Genomic DNA, 13,652 nt, shown 5'->3' with positions numbered 1-13,652 from the left:
TCTGGCCATCTTTCCTACTTACTAGTATGCTTATGTATATCTCGCTTTTTTAAACCAGGTTATTCCTAATCACTCAGTGCTTATTTTCAGCATTATAATCTACAAGCTCTTCACCATTTCCATTTATTCTACAAACACCTAACACTCCATGTAAACCAATTATTCCTCAAACTGCCACATTACGCAACCTTAGCATTAAGATCAACCCATCACTATTAAACCCGGTCTGTGTGCATCAAAACCACTAGCACACTCATTCAGCTGTTCCCAAAACACTTGCCTCTCATGATCTTTCTTCTCATGCCTAGGTGCATATGCACCAATAATCACCATCTCTCTCCATCAACTTTCAGTTTTACCCATATCAATCTAAAATATACTTTCTTACCCTCTATCACATACTCCCACAACTCCTGATTCAGGAGTTGTGGGAGTATATAAATATATATAAATATATATATATATATTTATTTATTCATTTCGCTTTGTCGCTGTCTCCCGCGTTAGCGAGGTAGCGCAAGGAGACTGATGAAAGAATGGCCCAACCCACCTACATACACATGTATATATATACACGTCCGCACACGCAAACATACATACATATACATCTCAACGTATACATATATATACAAACAGACATATACATATATACACATGTACATAATTCATACTGTCTGCCTTTATTCATTTCCATCGCCACCCCGCCACACATGAAATAACAACCCCCTCCCACCTCATGTGCGCGATGTAGCGCTAGGAAATGACAACAAAGGCCTCTTTCGTTCACACTCAGTCTCTAGCTGTCATATAATAATTCACCGAAACCAAAGTTCTCTTTCCACATCCAGGCCCTAAAGAGCTTTTCATGTTTTACCCCAGACGCTTCACATGCCCTGGTTCAATCCATTGACAACACTTCGACCCCGGTATACCATATTGTTCCAATTCACTCTATTCCTTACACGCCTTTCACCCTCCTACATGTTCAGGCCCCGATCACTCAAAATCTTTTTCACTCCATCTTTCCACCTCGAATTTGGTCTCCCACTTCTCCTCGTTCCCTCCACCTCTGACACATATATCCTCTTTGTCAATCTTTCCTCACTCATTCTCTCCATGTGATCAAACCATTCCAAAACACCCTCTTCTGCTCTCTCAACCATACTCTTGTTATTACCACACATTCCTCTTATACTACTATTACTTGCTCGATAAAACCACCTTACACCACATAATGTCCTCAAACATCTCATTTTCAGCACATCCACCCTCCTCCGCACAATTCTATTCAATGCCCACGCCTCGCAACCATATAACATTGTTGAAACCACTATTCATTCAAACATACCCATTTTTGCTTTCCGAGGTAGTGTATTCGACTTCCACACATTCTTCAAAGGTCCCAGAACTTTCGCCTCCTCCCCCACTCTATGATTTACTTCCGCTTCCATGGTTCCGTCCGCTGCCAAATCCTCTCCCAGAAATCTAAAACACTTCATTTCCTACAGAATTTCTCCATTCAAGCTTACCTCCCAACTGACTTATCCCTCAACCCTACTGTACCTAATAACCTTGCTCTTATTCACATTTACTCTCACCTTTCTTCTTTCACACACTTTACGAAACTCAGTCACCAGCTTCTGCAGTTTCTCACACGAATCAGCCACCAGTGCTGTATCATCAGCGACCAACAACTGACACACTTCCCAAGCTCTCTCATCCACAACAGACTGCATAATTGCCCCTCTTTTCGAACCTCTTGCATTCAACTCTTATGCCTTCTCCAGATCCATAAATGCTACATACAAATCCATTTGCTTTTCTAAGCATTTTTAACATACATTCTTCAAAGCAAACACCTGATCCACACATCCTCAACCACTTCTGAAACCACACTGCTCTTCTCCAGTTTGATGCTCTGTATATTCCCTCACCATCTCAATCAATACCCTCCATATATAACTTCCCCGGAATACTCAACAAACTTATACCTCTGTAATTTGAGCACACACTTTCATCCCCTTTGCCTTAGTACAATGGCACTATGTAAGCATTTCGTCAATCCTCAGGCACGTCACCAGGAGCCATACATACCTCACCAACCAGTCAGTAATAAATAAATTCCACTGCATACAATCAAAACCCGCTGCAGTGCCGGCTTTCATCTTCCGCAAAGCTTTTACTACCTCTTCTCTATTTACCAAATCATTTTCCCTAATCCTCTCACTTTGCACACCACCTCGACCAAAACACCCTATATCTGCCACTCTATCATCAAACATTCAACAAACCTTCAAAATACTCAATCCATCTCCCTTTCACATTAACACCACTTTTTATCAGCTCCTCATTAGACCCTTGACTGAAGCTCCCATTTGTTCCCTTGCCTTACGCACTTTATTTACCTCCTTCCAAAACGTCTTTTTATTTTCCCTAAAATCTAAACATACTCTTTCACCCCAACTCTCCTTTGCCCTCTTTTTCACCTCTTGCACCTTTCTCTTGACCTCCTGCCTCTTTCTTTTATACATCTCCCACTCATTTGCATTATTACCCTGCAAATATCGTTCAAATGCCTCTTTCTTCTCTTTCACTATTAATCTTACTCCTTCATCCCACCACTCACTACCCTTTCTAACTTGCCCACCTCCCACCCTTCTCATGCCACGAGCATCTTTTGCGCAAGCCATCATTGCTTCCCTAAATACATTCCATTCCTCCCCCAGTCCCCTTACGTCCTTTGTTCTCACCTTTTTCCATTTTGTACTCAGTCTCCTTCCCAAGCTCACTCACTCTCGCCACTCTTTTCACTCCAACATTCTCTCTTCTTTTCTGAAAACCTCCACAAATCTTCACCTTCGCCTCCACAAGAAAATGATCAGATATCCCTCCAGTAGCTCCTTTCAGCAGATTAACATCCAAAAGTCTCTCATTCTCGCGCCTATCAATTAACACGTAATCCAATAACGCTCTCTGGCCATCTCTCCTACTTACATACGTATACTTATGTTTATCTCTCTTTTTAGATCAGGTATTCCCAATCACCAGTTCTTTCTCAGCACATAAATCTACAAGCTCTTCACCGTTTCCATTTACAACTCTGGACACCCCATATACACCAATTATTCCCTCAATTGCCACATTACTTACCTTTGCATTCAAATCAATTATCACTATAACCCGTTCCTGTGCATAAAAACTACTAACACACTCACTCCGCTGCTCCCAAAACACTTGCCTGTCATGATCTCATGCCCAGGTCCATATCCACCAATAGTCAACCATCTCTCTCCACCCACTTTCAGTTTTACCTATATTAATCTAGAGTCTGCGTTCATACACTCTTTCACATACTCCCACCACTCCTGTTTCAGGAGTAGTGCTACTCCTTCCCTTGCTCTTGTCCTCTCACTAACCCCAGACTTTACTCCCAAGACATTCCCAAACCACTCTTCCCCTTTAACCTTGATCTTCGTTTCACTCAGCACCAAGATATCCAGGTTCCTCTCCTCAAACATACTACCTATGTTTCTGTTTTTCTCATCTTGGTTACGTCCATTCACATTTAGACGCCCCAATCTGAGCCTTCGAAGAGAATGTGCACTCCATGCGTGACTTCCTCTGTTTCCCCTGTGCTGGAAATGAGATGTTTTAGGACAATATGTGATGTGAGGTGGTTTGATCGAGTAAGTGATTACAGGGTAAGAGAAATGTGTTGTAATAAAAAGAGTGTGGTTGAGTGAGCAGAAGAGGGTGTTTTAAAATTGTTTGATCACATGGAGAGAATGATCGAGGAAAGATTGACCAAGAGGATATATGTGTCAGAGGTGGAGGGAACGAGGAGAAGAGGGAGACCATATTGGAGGTGGAAGGATGGAGTGAAAAAGATTTTGATTGATCGGGGCCTGAACATGCAGGAGGGTGAAAGGCGGGCAAGGAATAGAGTGAATTGGATCGATATGGTATACTGCGGTCGACGTGCTTTCAATGGATTGAATCAGGGCATGTGAAGCGTCTGGGGTAAACCATGGAAAGTTCTGTGGGGCCTGGATGTGGAAAGGGAGCTTTGGTTTCGGGCATTGTTGCATGTCAGCTGGAGACTGAGTGTGAGCGAATGGGGCGTTTGTTGTCTTTTCCTGGAGCTGCCTCGCGCGCATGAGGGGGGAGGGGGATGTTATTCCGTGTGTGGCGGGGTGGCGATGGGGGTGAGTAGGGGCACACAGTTTGAATTGTGTGCATGTGTGTATATGTGTGTGTCTGTGTGTGTATATATGTGTGTACGCTGGGATGTTTGCGTGTGTGGACGTTTGTGTGTGTGCATGTGTGTGGGGGTGGGTTGGGCCATTTCTTTCGTCCTTTCGTTTCCTTGCGCACCCTCGCAGGCGCGGGAGACAGCGACAAAGCAAAATAAATATAAATAAATAAATATATATATACATATATATATATATATATATATATATATATATATATATATATATATATATATATATATATATATATATATATATATATATATATATATATATATATATATATATATATATATATATATATATATATATATATATATATACCTATACATCTCAACGTACACATATATATACACACACAGACATATACATATATACAAACGTACATAATTCCTACTTTCTGCCCTTATTCATTCCCGTCTACACCCCGCCACACATGAAATGAAAACCCCCTCCCCCCAAAAGTGTGCGAAGTAACGCTAGGAAAAGACAAGAAAGGCCACTGTGGTTCACACTGAGACTCTAGCTGTCATGTGTAACGCCACGAAACCACAGCTCCCTTTCCACATGCAGGCCTCACAAATCTTTCAATGGTTTACCCAAGACGCTTCATATGCCCTGTTTCAATCCATTGACAGCACGTCGACCCCGCTATACGACATCGTTCCAATTCACTCTATTCTTTGCACGCCTTTCACCCCCTGCATATTCACGCCACGATCACTGAAAATCTTTTTCACTCCATCTTTCCACCTCGAATTTGGTCTCCCACTTCTCCTCGTTCCCTCCACCTCTGACACATATATCCTCTTTGTCAATCTTTCCTCACTCATTCTCTCTATGTGACCAAACCATTTTAAAACACCCTCTTCCGCTATCTCAACCATACTCTTTTTATTATCACACTTCCCTCTTAACCTTTCATTACTTACCCGATCAAACCTCCTTACACCACATATTGTCCTGAAACATATTTCCAGCTCATCCACCCTCTTTCGCATAACTGTCTGTATAGCCCACGCCTCGCAACGATATAACATTGTTGGAACTAATATTACTTGAAACATACCCATTTTTGCTTTCCAACATAATGTTCTCGACTTCACCACTTCTTCAACGCTCCTAGAACTTATGCCCTTTCCTCCACGCTATGATTCTCTTCCGCTTCCATGGTTCCATCCGCTGCCAAATCAACTCCCTGATATCTAAAACACTTCACTTCCTACAGTTTTTCTCCATTGAAACTTACCTCCCAATTGACTTGACCCTCAACCCTACTGTACCTAATAACCTTGCTCTTATTCACATTTACTCTCAGCTTTCTTCTCTCACACACTTTACCAAACTCAGTCACCAGCTTCTGCAATTTCTCACACGAATCAGCCACCAGTGCTGTATAATCAGCGAACAACAACTAACTTACTTCCCAAGCTCTCTCATCCACAACAGACTGCATACTTGCCCCTCTTTTCAAAACTCTTGCGTTCACTTTCCTAACAACCCCATCCATAAACAAATTATACAACCATGGAGACATCACGCACCCCTGCTGCAATCCAACATTCACTGAGAACTAATCACTTTCCTCTCCTCCTACACGTACACATGCCTTACATCCTCGATAAAAACTTTTCACTGCTTCTAACAACTTGCCTCCCACACCATATACTTCTAATACCTTCCACAGAGCAACTCTATCAACTCTATCATATGCCTTCTCCAGATCCTTAAATGCTACATACAAATCCATTTCCTTTTCAAAGTATTTCTCACATACATTTCTCAAAGCAAACACTTGATCCACTCATCCTCTACCATTTTTGAAACCACACTGCTCTTCCCCAATCTGATTTTCTGTTCATGCCTCGACCCTCTCAATCAATACCCTCCCATATAATTTCCCAAGAATACTCAACAAACTTATAAACTGTAATTTGAGCACTTACTTTTATCACCTTTGCCTTTATACAATGGTACTATGGAAACATTCCGCCAGTCCTCAGGTACCTCACTATGAGTCATACACACATTAAATAATCTTACCAACTAGTCAACAACACAGTCACCCCCTTTTTTAATAAATTCCACTGCAATACCATCCAATGCCACTGCCTTGCCTGCTTTCCTCTTCTGCAAAGCTTTTACTACCTCTTCTCTGTTTACCAAATCATTCTTCCTAACCCTCTCACTTTGCACACCACCTCGACCAAAACACCCTATATCTGCCACTCTATCATCAAACACATTCAATAAACCTTTGAAACATTCACTCCACCATATCACATCACCACTACTTTTTGTCACCTCCCCAATAGCCCACTTCACCAATATTTCCCTTTGTTCCTTTCCCTTACGCTTTTTATTTACTTCCTTCCAAAACGTCTTTTTGTTATCCCTAAAATTTAATGATACTCTTTCACCCCAACTCTCATTTGCCCTCTTTTTCGCCTCTTGCACCTTTCTATTGACCTCCTACCTCTTTCTTCTATACATATCCCAGTCATTTGCATTATTTCCCTGCAAAAATCGTCCAAATGCTTTTCTCTTCTCTTTCACTAATAACCTTACTTCTTCATCCCACCACTCACTACCCATTCTAATCTGCCCACCTCCCACGCTTCTCATGCTACAAGTATCTTTTGCACAAGCCATCACTGCTTCCCTAAACACTTCCCATTCCTCCCCCACTCCCCGTGCGTCCTTTGTTCTCACCTTTTTCCATTCTGTACTCAATCTCTCTTAGTACTTCCTCACACAAGTCTCCTTCCCAATCTCACTTACTCTCACCATTCTTTTCACACCAACTTTCTCTCTACTTTTCTGAAAACCTCTACAAATCTTCATCTTCGCCTCCATAAGATAATGATCAGACATCCCTCCTTTTGCACCTCTCAGCACATTAACATCGAAAAGTCTCTATTTTTCGCGCCTATCAATTAACACGTAATCCACTATATACTATTAGAAGTGGATGAATCATGAGATGCAGATTCTACTGAAATGTATCCTTTTTGAATGACCACCATGACAACGATATAATTAAATAGCTTCGTAGATATTAAGAAAATTGAGTGTGGTGTGGGGAGTGGAAGCAAGGGCGCCATAATTCTGGTCGAATGTTGAAGAATCTGTACCATTCATCGGCATGAAATATTTCGCGACCTTTCATCAAAGTTTAGCTGAGAATTAGATGTTAAAGCTTAAAATGACACATGACCCTTCATCAGAGATTGACTGAAAATATCATTGGAATATGAAACTCAATCTTATTACGAAAACCTGCCTAAATTATTGGCTGAGGCATATTCTCTGATATATCACTTATCTTAGGCTTAGATTTACAGGCGCACACTGACAAATATGAATTCTGTGAGTAGTAGATGAGATATCTCTTGACTCAGAATATACAATCAAAATATTAACTCCTGTCTAAAGAATAAGATAAAAAAAAGGAATGAAAACTTTACAACCCTATAAATTTTGACTCACAAATGGTGACATTAGGAAGGACCTACTGATAGGTCGGTGAAGGTGATAAATTCTTTGCTTGGCAACCTTTTGTGCAGTACTTATCTTGGCGCGGACGGAGCAGCAGGTGGTTCAGCTGAACACCTCGGCTGGCGGTGGATGCAGCCACAACTCGCTCCCTCACACGCCTTCATCCCACTAACCTTTCACGTAAGTTGAGATTTGGAGAAATTACACCTCATTGTAGAGAGGACTGCTACGCCTTTCTTGCAATTCATTATGAATTGCAATTTGCATTTCATTAATCATTTGATCAGCTCCATAAATCACCTATAAATGCGAAGCACATGCGTTTGTTGAATGTGTTTGATGATAGAGTGGCAGATATAGGGTGTTTTGGTAGGGGTGGTGTGCGAAGTAAGAGAGTCAACAAGAATGGTTAAATAAACAGAAAGGACGTAGAGAAAGCTTTGCGGAAGATGAAAGCCGGGAAGGCGGCGGGCTTGGATGGCATTGCACTGGAGAGATTGTGTTTTTGATTGGCTGGTAAGGATATTCACTGTATGTATGGATCATGGTGAAGTGCCTGAGGAGTGCCGGAATGCTTTCATAGTACCAATGTACAAAGGAAAAAAGGATAAAGATGAGTCTTTAAATTATGCTTCAAATTACAGGGGTATACGTTTGTTGAGTATTCCTGGAAATTATATGGGAGGGTATTGATTGAGAGGGTAAAGGCACCTACAGAGCATCAGACTGGGAAGAGCAGTGTGGTTTCAAAAATGGTAGAGGATGTGTGGATCAGGTGTTTCCTTTCAAGAATGTATGTGAGAAATACTTAGAAAGCATATGGATTTGCATGCAGCACTTATGGATCTGGAGAAGGCATATGACAGGGTGGATAGAGATGCTTTGTGGAAAGTTTTAAGAGTATATGGTGTGGGAGTTTAGTTGCTACAAGCAGTGAAAAGTTTTTCCTAAGGATTTAAGGCATGTGTACGAGTAGGAAGTGAGGAAAGTGATTAGTTCCTAGGGAATGTCGGTTTACAGCAGGGGTGTGTGATGTCCCTATGGTTGTTTAATTTGCCTATGGATGGGGTGGTAAGGGAGGTGAAAGTAAGACTTTTGGAGAGAGGGACAAGTACGCAGTCTGTTCTGGGTGAGAAAGCTTGGGAAGTGAGTCAGTTGTGCTCGCTGATGATACAGCAATGGTGGTTGATTCGGTTGAGAAGCTGCAGAAGCTGGTTATTAAGGTTGGTATAATGTGTGAAAGAAGAAAGTTGAAAGTAATGTGAATAAGAGCAAGGTTATTAGGTTCAGTAGGGTTGAGGGACAAGTAAATTGGGAGGTAAGTTTGAATGGAGAAAAACTGGATTAAGTGAAGTGTTTTAGATATCTGGGAGTGGATTTGGCAGCGGATGAAAACACGGAAGCGGAAGTGAGTCACAGGGTGGTAAGAGAGAGAAGGCGGGAACGATATTTCGAAGAGCAAAAATTGGTATGTTTGAAGGAATAATAGTTCCAACAATGTTATATGGTCGTGAGGTATGGGCGATAAATTGGGTTGTGCGAAGGAGGGTGGATGCGTTGGAAATGAAATGTTTAAGGACAATATGTGGTGTAAGGTGGTTTCAATGCGTAAGTAATGAAAGGGTAAGAGAAATGTGTGGTAATAAAAAGAGTGTGGTTGAGAGAGCAGAAAAGAATGTGTTGAAATGGTTTGGATAAATGGAGAGAATGAGTGAAGAAAGATTGACAAAGAGAATATATGTGTTAGAGTTGGAGGGAAGAAAGAGAAGCTCCAGACCAAATTGGAGGTGAAAGGATGGAGTGAAAAAGATTTTGAGTGATCGGGGCCTGAATATACAGGAGGGTGGAAGGCGTGTAAAGAACAGAGTGAATTGGAAGAATGTGGTATACCGGGTCGACGCGCTGTCAATAGATTAAAGAAGGACATGGGAAGCGTCTGGATGTGGAAAGGGAGCTGTGGTTTCGGTGCAGTACACATGACAGCTAGAGACTGAGTATAAACGAATGTGGCAGTTATTGTATTTTCCTAGGGCTTCTTTGCGTACGCAGGGAGAGAGAGGTGCTATATCATGTGTGGCAGGGTGGCGACTAGAATTGATGAAGGCAGCAAGTACAAATATGCACCTGTGTATTTATATATATACGTTAAGATATATAGATATGTATATGTATATGTGTGAGCGTTTATGTACATAAATGTGTATGTGGATAGTTTGGGCATTCTTTCGTCTGTTTCCTTGCGCTACCTCGTTATCGCGGGACACAGCTGCTAGGCTTAATGAAATAGATATATACATATACATATATACATATATAAATACATATATACATATACATGTATGTGAGAAGTACTTTGAAAAGCAAATGGATTTGTATGTAGCATTTATAGATCTGGAGAAGGCATATGATAGAGTTGATAGAGATGCTCTGTGGAAGGTACTTAGAAAATGTGGTGTGGGAGGCAAGTTGTTAGAAGCAGTGAAAAGTTTTTATCGAGGATGTAAGGCATGTGTACGTGTAGGAAGAGAGGAAAGTGATTGGTTCTCAGTGAATGTAGGTTTGCGGCAGGGGTGTGTGATGTCTCCATGGTTGTTTAATTTGTTTATGGATGGGGTTGTTAGGGAGGTGAATGCAAGAGTTTTGGAAAGAGGGGCAAGTATGCAGTCGGTTCTAGATGAGAGAGCTTGGGAAGTGAGTCAGTTGTTGTTCGCTGATGATACAGCGCTGGTGGCTGATTCATGTAAGAAACTGCAGAAGCTAGTGACTGAGATTGGTAAAGTGTGTGAAAGAAGAAAGTTATGAGTAAATGTGAATAAGAGCAAGGTTATTAGGTACAGTAGGGTTGAGGGTTAAGTCAACTGGGGGGTAAGTTTCAATGGAGAAAACTAGAGGAAGTAAAGTGTTTTAGATATCTGGGAGCGGATCTGGCAGCGGATGGAACCATGGAAGCGGAAGTGAATCATAGGATGGGGGAGAGGGCGAAAATTCTGGGAGCCTTGAAGAATGTGTGGAAGTCGAGAATATTATCTCGGAAAGCAAAAATGGTTATGTTTGAGGGAATAGTGGTTCCAACAATGTTGTATGGTTGCAAGGCGTGGGCTATGGATAGAGTTGTGCGCAGGAGGATGGATGTGCTAGAAATGGTATGTTTGAGGACAATATGTGGTGTGAGGTGGTTTGATGGAGTAAGTAATGTAAGGGTAAGAGAGATGTGTGGAAATAAAAACAGTGTGGTTGAGAGAGCAGAAGAGGGTGTTTTGAAATGGTTTGGGCACATGGAGAGAATGAGTGAGGAAAGATTGACCAAGTGTCAGAGGTGGAGGGAACGAGGAGAAGTGGGAGACCAAATTGGAGGTGGAAAGATGGAGTGAAAAAGATTTTGAGTGATCGGGGCCTGAACATGCAGGAGGGTGAAAGGCGTGCAAGGAATAGAGTGAATTGGAACGATGTGATATACCGGGGTCGAAGTGCTGTCAATGGATTGAACCAGGGCATGTGAAGCGTCTGGTCTGGGGTAAACCATGAAAAGTTGTGTGGGGCCTAGATGTGGAAAGGGAGCTGTGGTTTCGGTGCATCATTACATGAAAGCTGGAGACTGAGTGTGAACGAATGGGGCCTTTGGTGTCTTTTACTAGCGCAACTCGCACACATGAAGGGGGAGGGGGTTGTTATTCCATGTGTGGCGAGGTGGCGATGGGAACAAATAAAGGCAGACAGTATGAATTATGTACATATGTATATATATGTATGTCTGAGTGTGTATATATATATGTGTACATTGAGATGTATAGGTATGTATATTTGCGTGTGTGGACGTATATATATATACATTTGTATGTGGGCGGGTTGGGCCATTCTTTCATGTTTTCTTGCGCTACCTTGCTAACGCGGGGAAACAGCGAAAAAAGCAGGAGGGTGAAAGGAGGGCAAGGAATAGAGTGAATTGGAGCGATGTGGTATACCGGGGCTGACGTGCTGTCAGTTGATTGAATCAAGGCATATGAAGCGTCTGGGGTAAATCATGGAAAGCTGTGTAGGTATGTATATTTGCGTGTGTGGACGTATGTATATACATGTGTATGGGGGTGGGTTGGGCCATTTCTTTCGTCTGTTTCCTTGCGCTACCTCGCAAACGCGGGAGACAGCGACAAAGCAAAAAAAAAGAAAAAAAAAAAATATATATATATATATATATATATAAATATATATATATATATATATATATATATATATATATATATATATATATATATATATATATATATATATATATATATAATGTATTTATAAATATATATATGTATTTAGGGAAGCAGTGATGGCTTGCGCAAAAGATGCTTGTGGCATGAGAAGCGTGCGAGGTGGGCAGATTAGAAAGGGTAGTGAGTGGTATGATGAAGAAGTAAGATTATTAGTGAAAGAGAAGAGAGAGGCATTTGGACGATTTTTACAGGGAAATAATGCAAATGATGTATAAAAGAAAGATGAAGGAGGTCAAGAGAAAGGTGCAAGAGGTGAAAAAGAGGGCAAATGAGAGTTGGGGTGAGAGAGTATCATTAAATTTCAGGGAGAATAAAAAGATATTTTGGAAGGAGGTAAATAAAGTGTGTAAGACAAGGGAACAAATGGGAACTTCAGTAAATGGGGCTAATGGAGAGGTGATAACGAGTAGTGGTGATGTGAGTAGGAGATGGAGTGAGCATTTTGAAGTTTTGTTGAATGTGCTTGATGATAGAGTGGCAGATATAGGGTGTTTTGGTCGAAGTGGTTTGCAAAGTGAGAGGGTTAGGGAGGATGATTTGGTAAACAGAGAAGAGGTAGTAAAAACTTTGCGGAAGATGAATGCCGGAGGTCAGCGCGTTTGGATGGTATTGCACTGGAATCTAATAAAAAAGGGGTTTACTGTATTGTTCATTGGTTGGTAAGGTTATTTAATGTATGTATGATTCATGGTAAGGTGCCTGAGGATTGGCGGAATGCTTGCATAGTGCAATTGTACAAAGGCAAAGGGGATAAGAGTGAGTGCTCAAATTACAGGGACTAAGTTTGTTGAGTATTCTTTGTAAATTATAGGGAAGGGTATTGATTGAGAGGAAGAAGGCATGTACAGAGCATCAGATTGGGGAAGAGCAGTGTGGTTTCAGAAGTGGTAGAGGATGTGTGGATCAGGTGTTTGCTTTGAAGAATGTATGTGAGAAATACTTAGAAAAGCAAATCGATTTGCATGTAGCATTTATGAATCTGGAAAAGGCATATGACAGAGTTGATAGAGATGCTCTGTGGAACGTATTAAGAATATATGGTGTGGGAGGCAAGTTGTTTGAAACAGTGAAAAGTTTTTTCGATAATGTAAGGCATGTGTACGTTTAGGAAGAGAGGAAGGTGATTGGTTCTCAGTGAATGTAGGTTTGCGGCAGGGGTGTGTGACGTCTCCATGGTTGTTTAATTTGCTTATGATTGGGGTTGTTAGGGAGGTGAATGCAAGAGTTTTGGAAAGAGGGGCAAGTATGAAGTCTGTTGTGGATGAGAGTGTTTGAAAAGTGAGTCAGTTGTTGTTCGCTGATGATACAGCGCTGGTGGCTGATTCATGTGAGAAACTGCAGAAGCTAGTGACTGAGTTTGGTAAAGTGTGTGAAAGAAGAAAGTTGTGAGTAAATGTGAATAAGAGCAAGGTTGTTAGGTACAATAGTGTTGAGGGCCAAGTAAATTGGGAAGTAAATTTAAATGGAGAAAAACTGGAGTAAGTGAAGTGTTTTACATATCTGGGAGTGGATTTGGCAGCGGATGGAACCATGGAAGTGGAAGTGAATCATAGGGTAGGGGAGGGGGCGAAAATTCTGGGAGCCTTGAAGAATGTGTGGAAGTCGAATACATTATCTTGGAAAGCAAAAATGGCTATGA

The sequence above is a fragment of the Panulirus ornatus genome, chromosome 5 (genome assembly GCF_036320965.1).
Source record: "Panulirus ornatus isolate Po-2019 chromosome 5, ASM3632096v1, whole genome shotgun sequence".
Classification (NCBI taxonomy): domain Eukaryota; kingdom Metazoa; phylum Arthropoda; class Malacostraca; order Decapoda; family Palinuridae; genus Panulirus; species Panulirus ornatus.
This window is presented reverse-complemented; position numbering follows the sequence as displayed.